The sequence below is a fragment of the Polypterus senegalus genome, chromosome 9 (assembly GCF_016835505.1).
Source record: "Polypterus senegalus isolate Bchr_013 chromosome 9, ASM1683550v1, whole genome shotgun sequence".
In the NCBI taxonomy this organism is placed as follows: Eukaryota; Metazoa; Chordata; class Cladistia; order Polypteriformes; family Polypteridae; genus Polypterus; species Polypterus senegalus.
Window position 1 is genome coordinate 97,956,760 of NC_053162.1, and position 12,920 is coordinate 97,969,679.

The window sequence follows — 12,920 nt, forward strand, 5'->3', positions numbered from 1 at the left end:
CGAGTCGGTTAAGGAGGATAAAAGAGTAAAAAGAACAAGGAAGAGAGAAAGGACAGAGGTGACAGGAAGCAAGCGAGCAAGTCGGTGCAGGAGAGAGAGAGACAGACAGACAGACAGACAGACACAGACACACGGTCGCTCGCTTGCGGGCAGCTGCATGGAAGTCTGGGTGTTAGGCCGACACCCAGGAGTTGAAGTAGAAGTCACTCCCGCTGAGCGATCATGTAGTGGGAGTGACCGAACAAGGAGAGACTGTCCACGTAAGGCCGGGACGGCGGGAGGCTTGGAGGTGAAGTCCTTGGTGTGGGCGTCCTGGAAACCAAGGAGTCCAAGTCTTGGGCCTGGGATGAATGCCAGACCGAAGCCAGGATCGGGAAGTCTCCAAACCTGTGTATATGAGAGAAAGGGCAGCTGCAGAGAAAGCGTCTCGTCTGTTGCAAAGCCCAATCGGAAGAAGCGGGTGAGACGCTAGCGTAGAAGAGCACCGAGCTTATTGATTTGAGAATGCTTCCAGCAACGGTTTTAACCTCTGGTTTTAAAGGAGTGTTGTTCTGTTTATTGATTTTTTTAACCTCCACGATTATCACTGTTTTTATGGGTTATTTATTTGATGAAGATTTTGAAGCACTGCACTTTGTGGACACTTTGTTTTGTTGGATTTTAAATAAAATCACTTTGCACCTTTTTACATCATCCTCTTGCTGTGTTGTTGCCTCACTGTCTAGCTCACCTTGGTTATATCTATCAACGGTGTTGGGTTCAAGGGCTCCCGAACAGCTGAGGGAGCATGGAGCTGAACCCACATCGTCACACGTCTCTCCCTTCAGTGTATAAATATCACATATCAAGTCCAGAAAAGACGAAACAGTCTGTCTCTGCATTGCCAGCATGGTCCATTCCTTGGCCTAGCACCATTACAGAATAGTGAGATGGTAGTTGGGATCCGTCACTGCTCGCCTACAGAGAACATTTTCATCCACATCTACTATATGCCACCCTCTTTTAACAATTTTTGGATCTTTTACTTGTCTTACCATTGATCCTCAGCTGCCCTAACATTGTGCAAAATGGCTGGGCAGAAAAAGCAGAACTGGAAATGGCCAGACTTTCCACTTTTACCTCTGATATTACCAAAATGATTATCAAACCTTCCTTTTTTTTAACCCCAAAACCATAAGCTTCATAACACACTTCTAACCCAGAAAACCTTAATCCAATGAGAATTATAGCCCTTTCTCTGAGAAGAAGACATGTCTATATGTTTGTCCAGACTGTCCACTTGCTTATTGAATAATGTCTACTGAAGAAACTTTGAAGGACACCAGCATGTTCATCTCTAGCACAAAACGTTATCCAAAAAAATCGGCAGTGGTCTCCCTTAGACTTTCTTGTATACTCTGATATGGGGATGGCTATTTGAGGAGTAAACCACAAGACATTATGTTCTACATTAAAGAACCATCAACAACAAATCAAAATTAATAATATATTGAACAATTATTATAAAAGTAAAGTTGAATAAATCGAACACTGCAGCTGCATGAATAAAAGGTAAAGTACCACTTACGGTTAGCAGAAATACCTCAAATGTTGATAGAAATCTAAGTTTTGTATTTAATACTTGTATGCAAAATTGAACTGAAAGCGTACTCAGGTTATTGTGTTTACACAAACAGAACACACAGACACACATAGACAGACATAATTCCAAAAATGGTATTGGAGAGGTCTAAAACATCAAGATTCATCAAAATCTCGAGGTCAAATGTTTGGATGATTACAATGGTTTATACTTTGTACACGAAAAACTAAAAAAAAAAACAGCTCAAAACTTCAAATAAATAAATAAAAGTCAAACCTTATCAATCTTAGGTTTTATGTTTTTGCATTTTAATGCAAAGAAGGCTGGGGAGAATAAATAGGCTGTTTCTCAAATTCCAGGAACTGTGCTGCCGTCTCTTACATGAGGAGTATATTTTTTGAGATCATTTTCTTTGTTTTATTATTCTAGATGAATAATAGAAACATGTCACTAAAACAATATCAAAATAGCAGGACGTCTAAAGCTTAAAGGACTAAGTAACAGAAGATTTCTATTCCATTTGTTAAAGCTGCCTATTGAAAATAACCTCCTCCAACATGGATTAAGAGAGAAACGAGATGTCTAAAACTACGAAGGAGTAAGTGGGACAAAAGAAGGATACGGATGGAGAATTGCAGACCAGGATGTAAACACTGATGGACAGTCCTAAAAAATATTTAAAAAAAAACAAAACTGAAATGGCAATAAGGATCGCTGGACAACCACATGGCCCACAGATTAAAGTGTATATTTTGATGATTAGGATTTTTGGAAGATAGGACTATATTCTTGAATACTGAATCCCATGAAATGTGGGGAGTAAACAGAAGATAATTTTGCCAAATTTATTGAATTTTATAGGCACAATATGAGGGCACATGCTGCCAGACGTTGTGAAAATGGACAAAGCAATTGACAATATGGCCGGTGTCATGCAGAAATACCTACAAAATGGTGCCAACCATCCAACATTGATGTTGATATCAGAATAACAAAAACAAAAAAGTGGCATTACAAAAACAAACTAAAAAGGTACACCAAGTTCAAAAAAGAATTTCTAAAGCCCTGACAACATTAATGTTGCGAGTATCTTTTTGTGCCACCACCAATATCTTCCTTATGTTAAGCAGTACTGCAGGCTGAAAAAACATTCAAGGCTGCCTGCTCGATCACCCAGTGTGCAGCATGGCTCATTTATGGAGGGTAAGACATCATAAAGAGTGCAACAGAAACTAAATCCAGAGGCTCAAGTTTCACCAGATTCTCGTCTGTTTCCCAACTAGGCCAGGCTTCTGTTTTCCCAGTTTAGTTTTGTAAAACTGCAAAAATGTCTTCCTTATTTTTTTTTAGCTCTTCTTGGATTCAGCTGCTCTCCTTGACTTTCATTTTATACTGAGAAGCACTGAGGAATGTCCAAATCTCATAATATTGTTTTTGTTTTCCTAGAATGATATGTATAAGCTATTTTTCAATGTGAGCGTACTCTCAAGATAAAGATCAATGTTTGATAACTTTCTTGGGTTCACTATGTTTTTAAGCTTTTATTTTCTGGTCTAAATGTTTATTTATTTTTTTGTCTAAATGTAGGGAAAACACATAACTTTAGAGCCAATTTGCATGGCAAATGCATATGTACCATGATAAGCGCTTTATTAACCAATAGAGCCAAGCCATGATTGAATAGAATGAAACTTGATTTTTTTTCTATAGCTGATGGTGATGCTGTTAATCAGAATTTGTTAAGAAGAGAACTGGAATGTGCTTTTGAGTAAGTAAAAATAATTCCTTTATTTTATTTTTTTAAATTGGTTGTCATTTATTGAAATCCACTGTATACTGCTGCAGTACTAATCTCATGCTTTGATGCTAATGGAAAGTCAAGATTTTAAGCAGTCTTAGCTTTGAATTAATCAACTTTAAATCACCTTTAAAACATTACTGAATGTGCATTAATACGAAGTTCCACCACCAAGGATTATATGTAGTATGTTCAATGGTAAGCCACTCAAGTGAAGTAATATTATTTGTCCCTGGTTAAAAAAATAAAATACAAATATTGTATACAGAAAAGTACATAATTAAATAGAACTTCTGATACATTTGATTACTCAATGGCACTATAACTCAGGCTTGCAGACATGGAAATCCTTCTGGGTGAAACCGGGTTAGACAGCTAGTCTGCATATAAAAGACTCCTCTTCCTTCACATATACAGTCACATGAAAAAGTTAATTCTTTGGATTTTTGTTCATCATTGGCTGAGCTTTCAAAATAGCAACTTCCTTTTAATATATGATGTGCCTTATGGAAACAGTAGTATTTCAGCAGTGACATTAACTTTATTGGATTTACAGAAAATATGCAAAATGGATCATAACAAAATTAGGCAGGTGCATAAATTTGGGCACCCCAACAGAGATATTACATCAATACATATATTTGCAAAAGGAGGCTCAACTAACAGCCTCTAGACGTCTCCTTCAGCCTTTGATGAGTGTCTGGATTCTGGATGGAGGTATTTGTGACCGTTCTTCCATACAAAATCTCTCCAGTTCAGTTAAATTTGATGGCTGCCGAGCATGGACAGCCTGCTTTAAATCATCCCATTGATTTTCGATGATATTCAAGTCAAGGGACTGTGACGGCCATTCCAGAACATTGTACTTCTCCCTCTGCATGAGTGCCTTTGTAGATTTCGAACTGTGTTTTGTGTCATTGTCTTGTTAGAATATCCAACCCCTGCGTAATTTCAACTTTGTGACTGATGCTTGAACATTATCCTGAAGAATTTGTTGATATTGAGTTGACCCTCGACTTTAAGAAGTTCCAGAACTAGCCACACAGTGCCACAGCATGATGGAACCTCCACCAAGTTTGACAGTAGGTAGCAGGTGTTTTTCATGGAATGCAGTGTTCTTCTTCGGCCATGCAAAGAGCTTTTTGTTACGACCAAATAACAACTCAATTTTTGTCTCATCAGTCCAAAGCACTTTGTTCCAAAATGAATCTGGCTTGTCTAAATGAGCATTTGCATACAAGCGACTCTGTTTTTGGCTTGAGTGCAGAAGGAGCTTCTTTCTCATCACCCTGCCATAGAGATGTTCTTTGTGCAAATTGCACCGAATTGTAGAACGATGTACAGATGTACACCATAAGCAACAAGATGTTCTTATAGGTCTTTGGAGGTGATCTGTGGGTTGTATGTAACTATTCTCACAATCCTGCGCATATGCCACTCCTGTATTTTTCTTGGCCTGCCAGACCTAGGTTTAACAGCAACTGTGCCTGTGGCCTTCCATTTCCTGATTACATTCCTTACAGTTGAAACTAACAGTGTAAACCTCTGAGACAGCTTTTTGTAGCCTTCCCCTAAACCATGATACTGAACAATCTTTGTTTTCAGATCTTTTTTGAGGATCCCATGCTGTCCCTCTTCAGAGGAGAGTCAAAGGGACACACTACTTGCAATTGACCACCTTAAATACCTTTTCTCATGATTGGACGCACCTGTCTATGACGTTTAAGGCTTAACGAGCTAATCCCACCTATTTGGTGTTGCAAGTAATCAGTATTGAGCAGTTACATGCATTCAAATCAGCAAAATTACAAGGGGACCCACATTTTTGCACAGCCAGTTTTTCACATTTGATTTAATTTCATACAACTAAATACTACTTCACTAAAAATCTTTGTTCAGAAAACACCCCAGTACTCAGATGTTCCTAGGAAATGAAAGACATGCCACTGTTGTCTTTTTTGTTGCAAGTACAGTAAAGTATTATGCAGGCTGAGGGGTTCCCAAACTTTATGACTGTAAATCAGCTATTATGTAAAAACCTCAGTAATGTCCATCTTAGTTTTATTAATTAACAAGAGAGAAAACTGACTCTAATGACCTTGTATCTTGGCTCAGTTTTCTTCTTTGCAAGACCACACACTATTAAGACCACTTTTGATATAATTTTAAGACTGTTTTCCCATTTTGAAGGTTGATCCTTCACAAATGCTCAATGCTCTGTCACCTCCGTACATATAAAGCAACTGGCACTTTCATACATAAGTTTGTTTCATTCCGTTTTCTCCTTTGTATGGGAATGCAGTTCTATCTCAATACCACGTTCTACTATTGAACTCATCTGCCATAACAAAGGAGAGCTTTATTTAGCTTCATACCTGTCAGTCCTTTACTTGCAACAAAGAAAGATGCTACTGCAGGAAGATAAAGTAGTCTTATCAATTGCTGTAGTAGATCAAACAAAGTAGCTGCTCAACGTCTCTCAGTTTCCATTCTAAGAAGAATAAAATGACCAGTTTTCATTCTTAATTCATTAGTCCTTAAAAGCCAATTGGCTTCCTCTAGAAGAATTTGATGTGTTAGTCCCCCAGAAGGCATGTTTTTGAGCTGGCTAAATAAGCCTGTGGTGTGTATTCTCCTTTTCATAATCATGACTTAATACTGATTTAAGATTAAGACTTTTCCTAAATCTTCAGTGCTGCACCCAGGAAACAATACACACATTAACAATGAAGAACCAGTCAGAAAATGTACACATTCCTGTGCATTTTAAGACTTATTTAACCAGCTTGAATGTTGGTGCATTTTACATTTACATACATAGTTACTTCAAATTATCACATTTTCAGTAAATGCTTTTGAAACAGTGAGTCACATTCATATATCATATGCAATTAAATTAATTGGTAAACTACTAACTTCTCTCTCTCTCCCCCTCTCCTAGGACGTGAAGCGTAAGCAGAAAATGGCCAACTGTGAGCTGCAATGTGTTGTTGATGAACCTCAGGCCCTTGTGAGTTAGATTCCGCAACTCCTTGCCAAACACAGCTCAGGGAAAAGAAACCTCGCCTGCTATAAGAGAACTCCACAGCAGCTGCAATCAATGCAACTCAGCAACATCGAACTTAAGCCGTGCAGCTCACACACTGGGCCAAGTGTGTTTTACCCCGCTCCTACTTGAGATGACAACAATGATGGAACCTGGCTGTTCCAGCAAGGCAGGCAGGGGCTCAATGGTAGATCATGTCCGTCGTCTCAGGTAAGCAATGCCAACTAGAACCACTTCAACCTTTTACTCTCTCCAACTATGCTGGCCGACTTTTGTGATGTATTTGTAATTGGGGATTCAATTGTACACCAACTCAGTATTACATGCCCTAAACATAAAATTTTTGTTTTTCCACTGCAAGAGTACGAGATATTACACTAAGAGACATTCATTGAGAAGCACAAGGACAGGGCTGTTAGGACCACTGTACATAAACAACAATTGATAGACAGTCGGGAGGTTCTAAGGATAGACTATACTACTAATTCAAGGCATGAAGCAGAGGACCCCGGCTTCAAGAATCATCATTTTGGGTCCCCTGCCATTGGCTAGAAGTTTGGATGAATCCAACAGTTAACTGGTGGCCTTGAACAACTGGTTGAGAGGCTTCTGCAAGAGACAAAATTTATTTTCTAGGAGAAACCGCTTTTCTACAGATGAGATGGTCTGCATCCAAGCAGATTCTGTGCCTGGGTCCTCTCAGACAATATCTCAAAGGTAATCGGTCTTTCTTGACTACGTAAGTTTAGTTGTAATGCTTTTTATAATGCCATGTTAGGATGTGATAATTTTGTAGTGAGTTCAACTTTAGATGTGAATTGTATTAGCACTATAATAACGAACCATTGGCTAAATAAGAAACCTGGACAGTGCGGCATAAATGCAAATAATTTAACTACTATTTTACCTATAGATGTCCACTGTATTAGAACAATAGATAAAATAACTGAATATAACAACACAGTCTACCTTGAGAGACAGCAACATTTCTCTAAAATTATAAATGATAATGCTGGCAATTCAACAGCTTTATTCTCAGTGGAATGCCTCCTAAAATTATTAGTTAAACTTGTGAGGCTTTTTCTATATATTTTAAACACAAAATAATATAGTACATCCACCCAAAGTTAATCCTGTTGAGCCCATACTTTATATGCTGTACCACAAGGATCTATTCTGGATTTGCTGCTTTTTTCAATATAAATGCTTCCATTAGGACAGATTATCTCAAAACAGAAGGTGAGCCACCACAGTTATGCAGATGACACAAACCTTTTTTTTTTTTAAAATCGATAGCTCCCTATGACCCTGATGTTCTCGGCTCTCTGATCCGAAGTCTTAGAAATAAACTTGATCCCTTAGGGTTAAAAGTCAAAGAGGAGGTAAACAATTTAGGGGTAATCATGGACTCTGACCTAAACTTTAAATCACATATTAACCAAATTAATAGGGCTGCATTTTTTCACTTAATGAATATACAGTGCATCCGGAAAGTATTCACAGCGCATCACTTTTTCCACATTCTGTTATGTCACAGCCTTATTCCAAAATGGATTAAATTAATTTTTTTCCTCAGAATTCTACACACAACACCCCATAATGACAACGTGAAAAAAGTTTGAGCTTTTTGCAAATTTATTAAAAATAAAAAACTAAGAAATCACATGTACATAAGTATTCACAGCCTTTGCTCAATACCTTGTCGATGCACCTTTGGCAGCAATTACAGCCTAAAGTCTTCTTGAATATGATGCCACAAGCTCGGCACACCTATCCTTGGCCAGTTTAAGCCCATTCCTCTTTGCAGCACCTCTCAAGCTCCATCAGGTTGGATAGGAATCGTCGGTGCCCAGCCATTTTAAGATCTCTCCAGAGATGTTCAATCGGATTGAAGTCTGGGCTCTGGCTGGGCCACTCAAAGACATTCACAGAGTTGTCCTGAAGCCACTCCTTTGATATCTTGGCTGTGTGCTTAGGGTTGTTGTCCTGCTGAAAGATGAACTGTCGCCCCAGTCTGAGGTCAAAAGCGCTCTGGAGCAGGTCTTCATCCAGGATGTCTCTGTACATTACTGCAGTCATCTTTCCCTTTATCCTGACTAGTCTCCCAGTTACTGCCGCTGAAAAACATCCCCATAGCATGATGCTCCCACCACCATGCTTCACTGGGATGGTATTGGCCAGGTGATGAGCGGTGCCTGGTTTCCTCCAAATGTGACACCTGGCATTCACACCAAAGAGTCTCATCAGAATGGAGAATTTTGTTTCCCATGGTCTGAGAGTCCTTCAGGTGCCTTTTGGCAAAGTCCAGGCGGGCTGCCATGTGCCTTTTACTGAGGAGTGGCTTCTGTCTAGCCACTCTACCATAGAGGTCTGATTGGTGGATTGCTGCAGAGATGGTTGTCCTTCTGGAAGGTTCTCCTCTCTCCACAGATGACCTCTGGAGCTCTGACAGAGTGACCATTGGGTTCTTGGTCACCTCCCTGACTAAGGCCCTTCTCCCCTGATCGCTCAGTTTAAAAGGCCAGCCAGCTCTAGGAAGAGTCCTGGTGGTTTTGATATTCTTCCACTTACAGATGATGGAGGCCACTGTGTTCTTTGGGACCTTCAAAGCAGCAGAAAGTTTTCTGTAACCTTCCCCAGATCTGTGCATCGAGACAAACCTGTCTTGGAGGTCTACAGACAATTCCTTTGACTTCATGTTTGATTTGTGGTCTGACATGAACTGTCAACTGTGGGACCTTATATAGACAGGTGTGTGCCTTTCCAAATCATGTCCAATCAACTGAATTTACCACAGGTGGACTCCAATTAAGCTACAGAAACATTTCAAGGATGATCAGGGGAAACAGGATGCACCTGAGCTCAATTTTGAGCTTCAAAGCAAAGGCTGTGAAGACTTATGTACATGTGCTTTCTCATTTTTTTTATTTTTAATAAATTTGCAAAAACCTCAAGTAAACTTTTTTTCACGTTGTCATTATGGGCTGTTGTGTGTGGAATTCTGAGGAAAAAAATTAATTTAACCCATTTTGGAATAAGGCTGTAACATAACAAAATGTGGAAAAAGTGATGCGCTGTGAATACTTTCTGGATGCACTGTAGCAAAATTTAGACCTCTCATAACTTTACAAGATGCTGAAAAAATATTTCACGCTTTTGGTTTTAGTTGACAAGATTACTGTAATGCACTCCTAACAGGGCTACCTAAGAAATACATCAATTGAATGCAATTAGTGCATAATGCAGCAGTCAGAATCTTAACTAGAAAACGAAAATCTGAGCACATCCCAATCATTTTAGTATCATTATAGTGGTTACACATGTGTATTAATGGTGTATAAAGCTTTAAAAAATCTTGCTCTGTCCTGAATAGAATACCTGCCCCACTAAACTCCAAACCATAAACTTATGTCTTCTAATGATGGTCTGCTTGCAATTCCAATAGCCAAGCTTAAGAGAAATGGTGAGGTGGCCTTTTGCTATGCACTAAAATCAGGAATACTTTACCAATAGAAATTCACCAGGCTAATATATATATATATATATATATATATATATTATATAGTAGCAAAATACCTGCACTTCGCAGCGGCGAAGTACTGCATTAAAATTTTATTAAGAAGAAAATTAAACCTTTTTAAACTGAGGGAAAATATGCCAATAATTATTTGTTAAGGATCTCTTTGTATACCATGTTGTCAGTTCGGCCCTCCGGTTGTAACATGACCAAGCTGTGAGCTGAGCTTACTCTTAAGGATGCAACATACAGTTGGCCATGTGAACAGTAATCTTGTCTCAAATCTCACAGCTTGGATTGCTGCTGTCATAATCGGTTTGAGTTTCATGGTTTGTTTAAATTACGACAGTATTTGCAGGATTTGTTGTGTTGAAGTGACATTTGGCATCTGTCAAGTGTTGTAAGCACACAACCGGTTTCATCGATAAAATCACATCCAGCTTTTGAGAGTTTAAACATTCATAAACATCAAAGTGTCCACTACTGAAATCGTCACCTGTCAATCTAAGATGTTTAAGAGGCATTGGCGGTTGTCGAAAGTTGTAAAAAAGTTGGCCATTTCGGTACACTTGAAAGCAACAACCGAACAATTCAGTGGCAGTCATCAACTCACATGCAGAACCATAGGTGAAGGGCTTAAGCATTTCACTCTTATAGTGCTCCTGTGTAGTATAATTATCTCCTGTACCGTCATCAGTCCACACCTTGAACCTGTCCCAGTCATTTAATACATAAGACACAATGTTCCTCCGGATATCAAGAGTGAGCCTGATATGGCCATGCAATATGATCATCTCGATAGACATGGTAATGGGGGTTGGAATGATAAAGGAAATGGGTATCTGAGCAATGTAAAGTAAGTGTAAAATACCTACACAATAACTATAATTGTAATAAAAAACAATAAAACAGCGGAGAAGCCATGGATTAAACAAAAAGGCTGTAGTTATCAGTAGGGAGAGCGTGAATCCCGTGGCGAAGCAAGGAAGGGAATGTACAGACCGGAGCGACGGACAGTCTTATATAGGCAGGCAGCCAACAACGTGGGAGGCTTTGGGATGGGGACCCAACGCCTCACACTGTGACCGAGCTGCAGGCTATGGACGTATATATGTACGTAAGTAGGATTCAGTTAGCGTTGGGAACCCATGTACCAAATTTCTTGAAGATGGGCCCATAAGTAACAAAGACTGTTGAAAAGTTCAATATGGCGGCCGACAGTGGCATCATACCACCGAAATAAGTACGTACATTGGTTTCGGTTAGCTCAAGGAAGCCGCCTACCAAATTTCGAGAAGATGGGGCCATAAATAAGAAAGTTCAACATGGCGTACGTTGTTGACCGCTATGACCATTATGCGTAGAATTTCTAAATGAAACCTGCTAAGCTTTTGTAAGTAAGCTGTAAGGAATGAGCCTGCTAAATTTTAGCCTTCTACCTACATGGGAAGTTGGAGAATTAGTGATGTTGGAAAGTTCAATATGGCAGCTGACAGTGGCATCATACCACCGAAATAAGTATGTACATTGGTTTCGGTTAGCTCAGGGAAGCCAGCTACCAAATTTCGTGAAGATGGGGTCGTAAATAAGAAAGTTCAACATGGCAGACGTTGTTGACCGTTATGCGTAGAATTTCAAAATGAAACCTGCTTAACTGTTGTAAATAAGCTGTAAGGAATGAGCCTGCCAAATTTCAGCCTTCTACATCCACGGAAAGTTGGAGAATTAGTGACGTTGGAAAGTTCAATATGGCGGCCGACAGTGGCCATACCACCGAAATAAGTATGTACATTGGTTTCGGTTAGCGCAGGGAAGCCACCTACCAAATTTCGTGAAGATGGGGTTAGCCTTCTACCTACACGGGAAGTTTGAAAATTGGTGATGTTAGAAAGTTCAATATGGCGGCCGACAGTGGCGTCATACCATCGAAATAAGTAAATACAGCGGTTTCGGCTAGCGCAGGGAAGCTGCCTACCAAATTTCGTGAAGATGGGGCCATAAATAAGAAAGTTCAACATGGAGGATGTTGTCGACCGTTATGACCGTTACGTGTAGAATTTCAAAATGAAACCTGCTTAACTTTAGTAAGTATGCAGTAAGGAATAAGCCTGCCAAATTTCAGCTTTCTACCTACATGGGAAGTTGGAGAATTAGTGATGAGTCAGTGAGTGAGGGCTTTGCCCTTTTATTATTATATATATATATATATATATATATATATATATATATATATATATATATATATATATATATATATATAAACTCTTAAAACCCATTATTTTAACTTATTTTAATGTGCCTACATTTTAGTTGTATTCCTAATAGACTATAATATTTTCCAGGTTTCTGCAATATTTACTAATCTCTATTTTTCTCTGAAGTTTTTCCGGTTCCTCTGTGGTGGCCATCTGCACCACCACCAGCTAATCAAGGCACCATGCAGGCACCTTTGATGATGGAATGAAGACGGGCATCCCAGCTGTCCACGAGACCAACTTCATCAAATCCTATCTCATGTAGCCTGAAAACAAAGAGTAATGAATTATGAACATTTATGTTTGGTAGAATACCCAGTGGGGGCTAGGCAGTCTTTTGACCTTGGAACCCCTGCAGATTTTTTTTTGTTTTGTTTTCCTGTCTTCACCAAACTCATATGAGTATATAAGGACATTATACATATTGATATTTATCTGTTTTTAGGATTGTTTAGATTATTTTCTTTCTTTTCTTCTTTAATATTGTTTTTTCATTTTCTTTTCTTGCAACTTTCTCTTTGAAATCTTGTAAAGCACTTTGAACTATGAAAATGTGCTATAACAATAAATGTTGTTGTTGCTTTTTAACAGCACTTTACATTGGGTTTAAAAATGCAACTCAAATAGGGTTATGTTGGCTGAACAGCTGTCATAGACAGCCGAGTCCAATTCATGTGATTTAAAAATGACATTGAGTGATGTGCTAAGGTTTGTTTTTTTTT

The 12,920-nt window shown here is 38.9% G+C and overlaps 1 long non-coding RNA gene across 1 annotated transcript; it reads left to right on the plus strand.

Annotated features, from left to right (window-relative positions):
• The first annotated feature begins 3,267 nt into the window (after positions 1-3,267).
• On the plus strand, positions 3,268-12,613 carry LOC120534966. Its single transcript, XR_005634825.1, has 3 exons — positions 3,268-3,350; positions 6,322-6,636; positions 12,325-12,613. It is a non-coding gene; the product is annotated as an uncharacterized LOC120534966 (long non-coding RNA).
• Positions 12,614-12,920: the final 307 nt, after the last annotated feature.